Source organism: Tenrec ecaudatus (assembly GCF_050624435.1).
Source record: "Tenrec ecaudatus isolate mTenEca1 chromosome 16 unlocalized genomic scaffold, mTenEca1.hap1 SUPER_16_unloc_8, whole genome shotgun sequence".
Taxonomy (NCBI): domain Eukaryota; kingdom Metazoa; phylum Chordata; class Mammalia; order Afrosoricida; family Tenrecidae; genus Tenrec; species Tenrec ecaudatus.
This window is the reverse complement of record NW_027457661.1, coordinates 2,336,150-2,345,428: the sequence shown is the minus strand read 5'-3', so window position 1 is coordinate 2,345,428 and position 9,279 is coordinate 2,336,150. Positions and strand designations below refer to the sequence as shown.

Here is a 9,279-nt window from a genome sequence, read left to right as displayed (position 1 = left end):
TGTGGGAAGTAAATTATCCTACAAGAACTTAATAGGAAACCTTATCCCATCTGCCCTACAGCCCTGATATCACCCCTTCAGTCATTGTGATATTGACAAAATTCAAAGAATATTTAGACAGAATATTGTTGTAGGCTCCCGAGGATGCCCAAAGTTTTGATTTAGTGTAAATCAAAGAGCACATTCTTCAGGAAGGATTACAGAGATGGAAACCACCTTCAGAAGTCTATAGACCTAGCTAGAGAACAATAGCTTCATATTTTGAAATTTTTGTTTAGTAAAGATTTCTGTGATGTTTTTGGCAATATTTTTTAACTTAACATTTGGTGCCGAAGGTGGGCCCCTCAGGTTAGAAGGTATTCCAGATAAGACTGGAGAAGCCATCTCCTCAGAGCAGAGGTGAACGCCGTAGTGGACGGCGGCTTTTGAGACCTTCATCTGCGGGTGTGACATGACGCAAGATGAGAAGAGACACTGGCAAACATCCATTGCTATTCAGAAGTTGGAATGTATAAAGTACAAATCTAGGAAAATTGGAAGTCATCAAAAATGAAATGGAAGGCATACAAAGCCACATCCTACACTTTTGTGAGGCGAAATGCACTGATCCTAGCCGCTTTGAATCCAGTCATTGGTTTAGTATTGCTGCAATGTCACAGTGTCAGGCATTCATCATTAGAAACGAACATTTCAACATCGATACCGCAGTACATCAGGTTTATTAACAATCTGCAGATAACACAGCCTTGGTGGCTGAAAGAGAAGATGGGAAGCTCTTGTTAATGAAGACGAGTGACTGCCGCCTTCTGTATGGACTGCAACTCAGTGTAAAGACTGAGATCCTCATCACATCATGATAAATGGAGCAAATATTGACATTTCCCAGGACTGTATCTTGCTTGCACCCATAATCAATGCTCATTACAGCACTAGTCAAGAACTCAAACAAGGCATTCTATTGGACACTCTGCTGCACAGGGTTCTTTGAAATGAGGACCATGGATGCTATATCGAGGACTCACGTGTGCTCGGCCTAAATCAGGGTCTTCGCTAAAGAGTGATGTATTTGAATTATGGTGCTGGGGATGAATAGTGCAAGTACCACGGCCTAACGGAAGAACAAACAAACCTGTCTTGGACAGAAGTACAACCAGAATGCTCCTTAGAAGCAAAGATGGCAAGACATTGTCTCACATACTTTGGATATGTTCTCAGGAGAGACCAGTTCCTGAAAAAGCACACTGTGCTTGGTCAAGTAGACAGGCAGCAAAAAAAGAGTAACTTTCCAGAAGACAGCTTGCCACAATGGCTGCGACAGAGGACTCCAACGTAACATTTGTGGAAGTGTTGCAGGACAAGACAGTGTTTCACTCTGGGGCTGCTAACCCCAAGGTCAGCAGAGTGAAACCACCAGCACTCCTGAGGGGAAAGATGGCGCCTGAACTTCCTGGGGGCAGTTCTTGTCCTCTGGAGTTTCTGGGAGTCGGCATGGATTCAGGGGCTGTGAGATTTCCTTCTCTGAGTTGGAGCTGACTTCACAGCACTGGTGGCAACAGTAATTGAAGTACAAGATGAGCAGAGGTAGGATAATGACCAGACGTCTTCAAGGAAGACCAACTAATATGACTATTATTCAAATGTACACTTTGGCCACTAATGCCAAAGATGAGGGACTTAAAGAGTTTGACCGTGTTCTGCATTATCAATTTGATGAGATGTGCTATCAAGATGTATTGTCAATTACTAGTGGTTAGAAATTTGGATAAAAAGATGATTTTGAGTTTGGAAAAGATGGCTGTGGTGATGGAAACAATGTTGGAGATCATATGATAGAATTTTGTAATACCAGTGATACATTTTGAGTCAAATGGGGTCAAACCTGTCCTCCTGCATCAGCGTCTATAATACTCTATGCACGGACATTGCCAGTGGATAAGACAGCCCAGAGGGATACTGCGTGGTTTAAAACCGGAACAGATGTGGTTGGGGTTTTGTTATTTCCGTATACTTTTTCAAACTCTATGCTCAACATACAATTTTTGAAAATTGAACTATATGGATGAGAACCTGAAATCAAAATCGCCAGTTCCAACTCTTTGCTACATAAATCCGAACAAAACACTGCCTGGTCTTGCACCATGCTCATAATTGTTCTTACACTTGAACCTGCTGTTGCAGCCACTGTGTTGATCCATCTTGAGCAAGGCCTTCTTTTTCACTGGCCCTCTACTTTAGGAGACGGGCTGTTCTCTGGGGACTGGTCTCTCCTGACAACTTGTCTAACGTACTTGAGACAAAGTTTAATCATCCTTGCCTCTAAGGAGAGTTCTGGCTCTACTTCTTCCATGATAAATCTCTTTGTTCTTTTGCCACTTTCAATCTTTGCCAGCATCATAATTCATATCCAATGTTTATTCTTTGGTCTTCCTTATTGAACACCAAACTTTCACTATTATATGAGATGACTGAAAATATGACATGAGTCAGGCGCACCTTAGTCCACAAAGTAACACCCTTGCTTTGCAACACTTTAAAGAGGTTTTGTGCAGCAGATTGACCTAATGCACGTGTCCTTTGATTTCTTAATTGCTGTTTCCATGAGCATTGTTTGCAGATTCAAGCAAGATAAAATTCTAGACAACCTTTTCTTTATTTATCATGATGCTACCTATTGGTCCCATCATGATGAGTTTGGTCTTCTTCACATTGAATTGTAATCCCTACTGAAGGCTGACTTGATCTTCATCAGCAAGTGCTCCTCACTTTCAGCAAGCAAAGTGGTGTCATCTGTACATCACAGATTGTTAATAAGCCACCGCCTTCTTCCTGTAATCCAGCTCCTCTGATGATTTGCTTAGCATACAAATTGAGTAAATATGGCTGGTGGACACAACCCCAATGCACATCTATCCTCACTTTTAGTTATGCAGTATTCTCTTGATCTGTTTGTAAAAGAGCTCCTTGATCCAGGTACAAGTTCCACAGGCGCATGACAAAGTGCTCTGGAATTCCTATTCTTTTTAAGTCTATCCTTAGTTTGTTGAGATCTAAATAGTTGAACGCCTTTCCATAGTCAATAAAACGCAAGTAAACATCTTTTTGGAAATCTCTCATTTCATCCAAGATTCATCTGATATCAGCAATGATATTACTCGTTACATGCTCTCTTCCAAGTTGGACCTGAAGCTCCCTGTTGATATTCTGCTGCAACTGTTGTTGGACGATATTCAGCAAAATTTTACTTGTATGTTATATCAATGATCTGGTTCTATAATATGAGCATGTCGCCTTTCTTTGGAATGGGTACAAATATGGATCTCTTCCAGTCAGTTGACCAAGTAGCTGTTTACTAAATTTCCTGGCATAGACCAGTGAGTGCTTCTATGCTTCGTGAGCTTGTTGAAACATTTTAATTGCTATTCTATTGACTATCCTGGAGCCTTGTTTTTGGTTAAGGCTCTCAGTGTAGCTTGAACTTCTTTCTCTAGTAACTTTGATTCTTGTTTATATGCTACCTCTTGAAATGGTTGCGTGTCAACTAGTTCTTTTTGGTACAGCGACTGTATCACTCAATATTTTGGCCATAGAATCTTTTAGAATTTCATCTTGAGGCTTGATTTTTTTCTTGAGTTCTTTCCATTTAAGATATGCTGAATGTGTTATTCATTTTGTATATTTCATTATAATATTTTACTTTGTCTTCTCAATCTGCCATTTGAAATGTTCTGTTTAACTCTTTGACTTTCTAAGCCCCGCCCCCATTTGCTTTAGCTACTCTAGGATTAAGAGCAAATTTCAGAGTCTCTTCTGACATTCACTTTGATCTTTTCTTCTTTCCTATGCTTTTAATGATCTTTTGCTTTCTTCATGAATGATGTTGTTTTCTTTTATTTTTTTGAAGTTGACAAAGATGTTTTTACTTGACTCCACAATCAACACCCATGGAAGCAGTAGTCAAGAAGTCAACTACAATATTGCTTTGCGCAAATCTGCTGCAGAAGTCCTCTTTACATGTTAAACGAAATAAGTAAATCACCTTGAGGACTAAAGTGCTCCTGACTCACAAAGTCATTATATTTTCATTGATTTATACCCAGCTGAAAATCAGGCAATGAAGAAAACTCAGAGCAGAATTCCTGGCTTTGAATTATAGTGTTGGTGAAGCATATTGAGCGTAATATGGAGTCCTATAAGAACCCTCGGATCTCTTTTGGAGGAAGTCCAGTCAGAATACTCCTTGGATGTGCGAGTGACAAGGCTTCACCTCCCATACTTTGGTTATATCATCAGGGGTGAGCAGTCTTTGGAAACGAACACCATGCTTGGTAAAGAATAGTGCAATGAAAGAGCACAAACCCTCCAGGAGATAGATAGGCACGATGATGAATGATGTTCTTGATGTTGTCTCAGCAACTCAGGTCTCATCGTTCATGTTGTGTTCAATGTATCAAACCTGTCCTTGCGATATTCTCAGGTGGGATCTACTCAAGTCCTATTTTGGCTCTGGTGGACTTGTTTAATTTCTGCTTCACAGTCAAATTACATATAAACAAATGATGTCCTGTTTTACAGTCATTCCCTGGTCTGGCTTACCTGCTAATATTGAGCTTCCTCCTTGTTTCTTCTTACAGATGGAATCAATTTTGTTTCCTACATATTCCATATGGAGAAGTCTATGTGGACAGTCACTTTTTATATTGAACAATGGTATTTGCTTTGAAAAAAATATATTTGCATTGGTCTTGCAAAAGTCTCTAATGCAATCTCTAGCATCATTTCTATACTGTTCCTTCTTCTCGGCTTCTAACTTTTGTGATCCAATTTCCAATAATAATCAATGCATCTTGATTGCATAATTAACCAAGTTCAGAATGAAGAGTTGGTAGAAATCTTTAATTTCTGCATCAGTAGCATTATTGATTGGTGTATAAATTTGAATAATAATTATCATAAATATTTGTGTATAAGTGGAGTTTTTCGGCACATTTTAATGCCATTTTTGTGGTAAAATTAGGTGCCTCGGCTGATATTCGGGTCAGCTTATACTGAAGTATATATAGTATATTGACTTATTAACTTGCATTTGGATAGATATTATGCTATCACAAACGGCAGTGAAATGTCCTTTTTGACAATAAATCAGACACCATTCCTCTTGAATCTATCATTCCCAGCATCATAATTCATAAGATTTTTTCATTCAAAATGGCTAATACCAGTCCATTTCAGCTCACTAAAGCCTAGACCATCAATCTTTATGTGTTTCCTTTCATTTTTCACAACTTCTGAATTTCCTAGCGTCGTAGTCTATGCATTCCAAGTTCTGATGATGACCAATGGCGTTTGCGGTGCTTCCTTCTCATTTTGGGTCAGAGCCCATCAGCAAGTCCAAGTCCCAAAGGCTTTGCTCCTGTAAGCCTTTTCTCCATCCGTGTCATGATGACCCACCCTGCTTTGAGAAGCCAGGGCCTCATGACCCTGCATTGGCACCACACCGAGGCTGCATCACTGGGATGACTCATAGAAGTGATTGTGAATGCAGCCTGACCCTGGCAGTGTTTCCGTCTTCTGTCCATAATGTTTCCATGCGCTGGAACCAATGTGATGTCCCCTAGCACTAATCTGAGTCTTTGATATTCCAGAGAGTTGTGACTCTTTTCAGCATTTATTCACTTCCTTCTTTTCCTTCTTATGTAAATGACGCGGCTATTTCAGCCTACTGGCCTAGAAGAAGTTGTGGAGGTGGTGCACACCATGGGATGGGTACCATCTTTTCCTTACCCAAAAATGCCTCTCCCTATTCCTTTTGAGGACCTTCCAGCTGATGACAGTCTGCTGCTGCTGTACAACACTTCGGAAAGCCCCCAACGGGAGTTAGACGTGGCCCGGGAGATCTCTTCTCCCCTTCACTCTTTTGGTCTCATCAAACCAGACCCATGCTTTTCTGTTCGCTTTGTTTTTATGTCTAGACAATGCAAACAGTACCTCCAGGAACCCAGTTTATTATGATTGGAATGTTGTCACCACTAAGAACGTAAGGCTTTGGGGTTACTTTTGAATATTCTGAATAGAATATTTTTAACTTTTTTATTAAAAATTACTGTGAATTAGGTGAAGGTTTACAGAGATGGTCATAGTTTTACATACAATGAGTCATACACCTTATGATTAAAATAATCCACTCCAATCCCCTCAGTATTTCATCATGTATCCCATATCCCCTGTTCAGACTCAGAGCTGAAGCTTTCGTGGGGATCCCACCTGATCTTTCCAAGAGGTTAACCTGTTTGTTTGTTTTTGAGTTGTGATATCATTTTATTTAGAAACATACCGACACCATTAAATCCATACAAAATGATTCTGGTATTTCATTTTTTTCTTTAAAATTGCATGAGTTACACAGCTCTGGATAATGGAAATATTAACACTCTGAATGTAAATTAAATACAAAACAACTGGACTCCTTTCGCACCCCCACTGCTCATCTTCTGTGGCATTTTTCGTTGCCTTTTGTAGATCTTTTTCTTCCTGGTTTTCAATCCCACCCGGGGCTCTGATTTCACCCACTCAATTTTGATGGACTTTTCCTCGGCTGGGGGTTGAGCACATCTGCAGGGGACCATGGGCAGCTCAGTCGTGGGCTCTTTCTTTCTCCGTTTCTGCACCTCCTCCCTTGCTGTCGTGCTTTGTATTTTGCAGCTGTGATGGATTTCTTGATACGGCTGCGTGTTTGGTGACTGAATAGGGTTTTCCTATGAAGTTGGTGCTCTGAGCCTCCCCTGGAAAATCTGGATAAAGTTTAAGACAAAACGTTCCCTATCTCTACCAGAGCAGCATCTTCCTCTATAATCTGGAAATTCTGCAACCATAACCGATTATCCACAATGCTGAAAGCAAACACATGATTCACAAAGGGCTGACAAGGAGGTCAGCTGGGGCGACAGTGGGGCATCCAGAAGATCTGAATTTAGCAGTCTTTTAACAAAGTATCCTGTGGGATTCATCCAATACAGGGTCAAGACACAAAAGGGGCCGAGAAACCTGCAAACAGCTTCCAGTCAACTTGAGTTCAGCTAGGGTATGATTATTCTGAACAAGGAATTTAGCAGATGGTCCGTGAGGTGAATTTGAAAGCCACATATAAAGATGCTGCTTTTTCTTGGCCTCAAAATAGATGCACTTATTAGTTTTTCATTTAGTAGGCCTCATTAATCACGAATAACTTATCTTTATGATCTATTTTAGTATCTGCTTTTGAACGAGGCATCACCATTCTTAAATCTTGCATTAAGCATCTTGTTTTGAAATTTACTCCTCTGGAAGAATAGATGAGAACTTGATCCTTATTCTTCCACTTGCCCTTGCTGACAGGGCCTGGGATATGGTCTATGTATTCCTCTTGTGCCTCCTTTGCAGTGTCATGCTGCTTAGCCGGTGATGGGACATCTTTTTGGTTCCATTTTCATGTCTTGGCTTGGATGACCAGGTTTCCATGCCATCTAATATGATCTTTTTAATGCTTTTGAATTATGTTCCACATTTTCCACTCGTCATGTTCATGACATCCTACTGTGATGCTGCTCAGAGCAGTTGATAGTGGTCAACAAACATGCACCATCTACGTGTTTTGGTCTTAGAATGTTTACATGATCCATTAGTCCATCAGATGAATTATTTCTGTGTTTTTATTTTTATCACTCTTTTTTTGTTTTGAATTTGGTTCAATGTAAACACATTGTTCACAATTAAGATGCTGGAATCGTTCTGAGTTAGGAGGCACCACTTCTATTAAAGAGTTCAAGGGCGGTGGACAATTGGAGTACAACTAGAGAGTCAAAGTGAGGGCAGATGGTTATGATCTTGTTTTAATCCCTAACCTAACCCTAACCCTAACCCTCACCCTCATCCTAGCCCTAACACAACTCTAATTGGCTATGATCTTATAACCAGAGGTTGGAATTGGATTTGTGTGTTGTAACAAAGATTGGTTTTGTGTATGTGTATGTATGTATGTAATAATTTTCAGTTATACCGAGCTAGACTCTAAGACAGAATTTTGAACATTATAATATTCCGTTATAATAAAGAGAACCACCATTATTTTCTAATGAAATAAAAATAATTTCTGAGTTGCTCATCTGCTACCTGAGAGAAATTCTGGGAAGGAGGTATTAAGAACCATAGTCCTACCATCTTCCTTACCAGAACACTAACTTCCAAGGGGAAGGCCTAGCTCAAGTTCAAGGGGGAACACCTATATCAAAGTCTTTTTTTTCTTATTTCTAAGACATACTTTATCAGCATATATCTAGGTTCCCCCCTTATTTTCTTGATTCTATTACCAAAATAATACCTTCAGTCAATCTTCTTTCCCGCTGTCTCATATAAATCTGTTTTCTTCCACAGAGTCTCTTTTAATAACACCTATCATTCTATAATTTATACATTTTGCTTGTGTACTTTGCTTATTATCTGTCTCCCTCATGAAACTGCAAGCTTGATTAAAGCAGGGAGTTTCATCTGTTGTGTTTACTACCGTTTCTCCATGGTTTTGAACAATGATGGCACACGGTAGATGCCTACTAAATATTTGTTGAAAACATCCCTTAATGAACCATGATGTCTGATGTTCAACTTAAAGCTGCTTTCTGTTCTTTTGAAACCTTCAATAACTTTTTTTTGCACACACAGCTTGAGGAATGAAGGCAGAAACGCAGGATAAAACTACAGGGTGAGCGTTATCTAGAAGGAATGTAGGCAACCTCAATCTAGTTCTTAGGAGGTAAGGCAACTGGGGTTTGGAATTTCCTGAGCACCTGGCTTGGGATTCAAATAATTTTATTTGAGTATTAATTTTAATTATTGAGTATTAATTTTAATAAAATTCAAATAATTTTATTTGAGTATTAAAAATATATTTGAGTATTAAAATATATTCCAATTGGGTAGGGCAGTGGAGTGCGTATGTAGCACAATGATATTGCAAGAAAGTCTTGGGTAAAGAGAAAAAAAAAATTTTAAATATTCAATAAAAAGCAAAACTGTTAATAAGTTAAGTGAAATTCACAGGAAAAAAGGAAGCAAAATGAGTTTCGTTTAAGGGAAGAGACATATTATATCACTACTTGTGTCATTCTCAATATTACTGTGTGATAGTTTCTCAAAACTGGGGTGATTGGCATGATTGAAATAACTCACCTGAGTCTGAATCGAGGCTTCATTGATTACTATTTAGCTACCTATTTACTTTTTGACTACTATCTACTTTGTTTTCTATTT

General features: G+C 39.2%; 1 pseudogene; it reads right to left on the bottom strand.

Moving 5' to 3' along the window:
- Nucleotides 1-6,440: 6,440 nt before the first annotated feature.
- Nucleotides 6,441-7,453, bottom strand: LOC142435946 (ribosome biogenesis protein BRX1 homolog pseudogene; annotated as a pseudogene).
- Nucleotides 7,454-9,279: the final 1,826 nt, after the last annotated feature.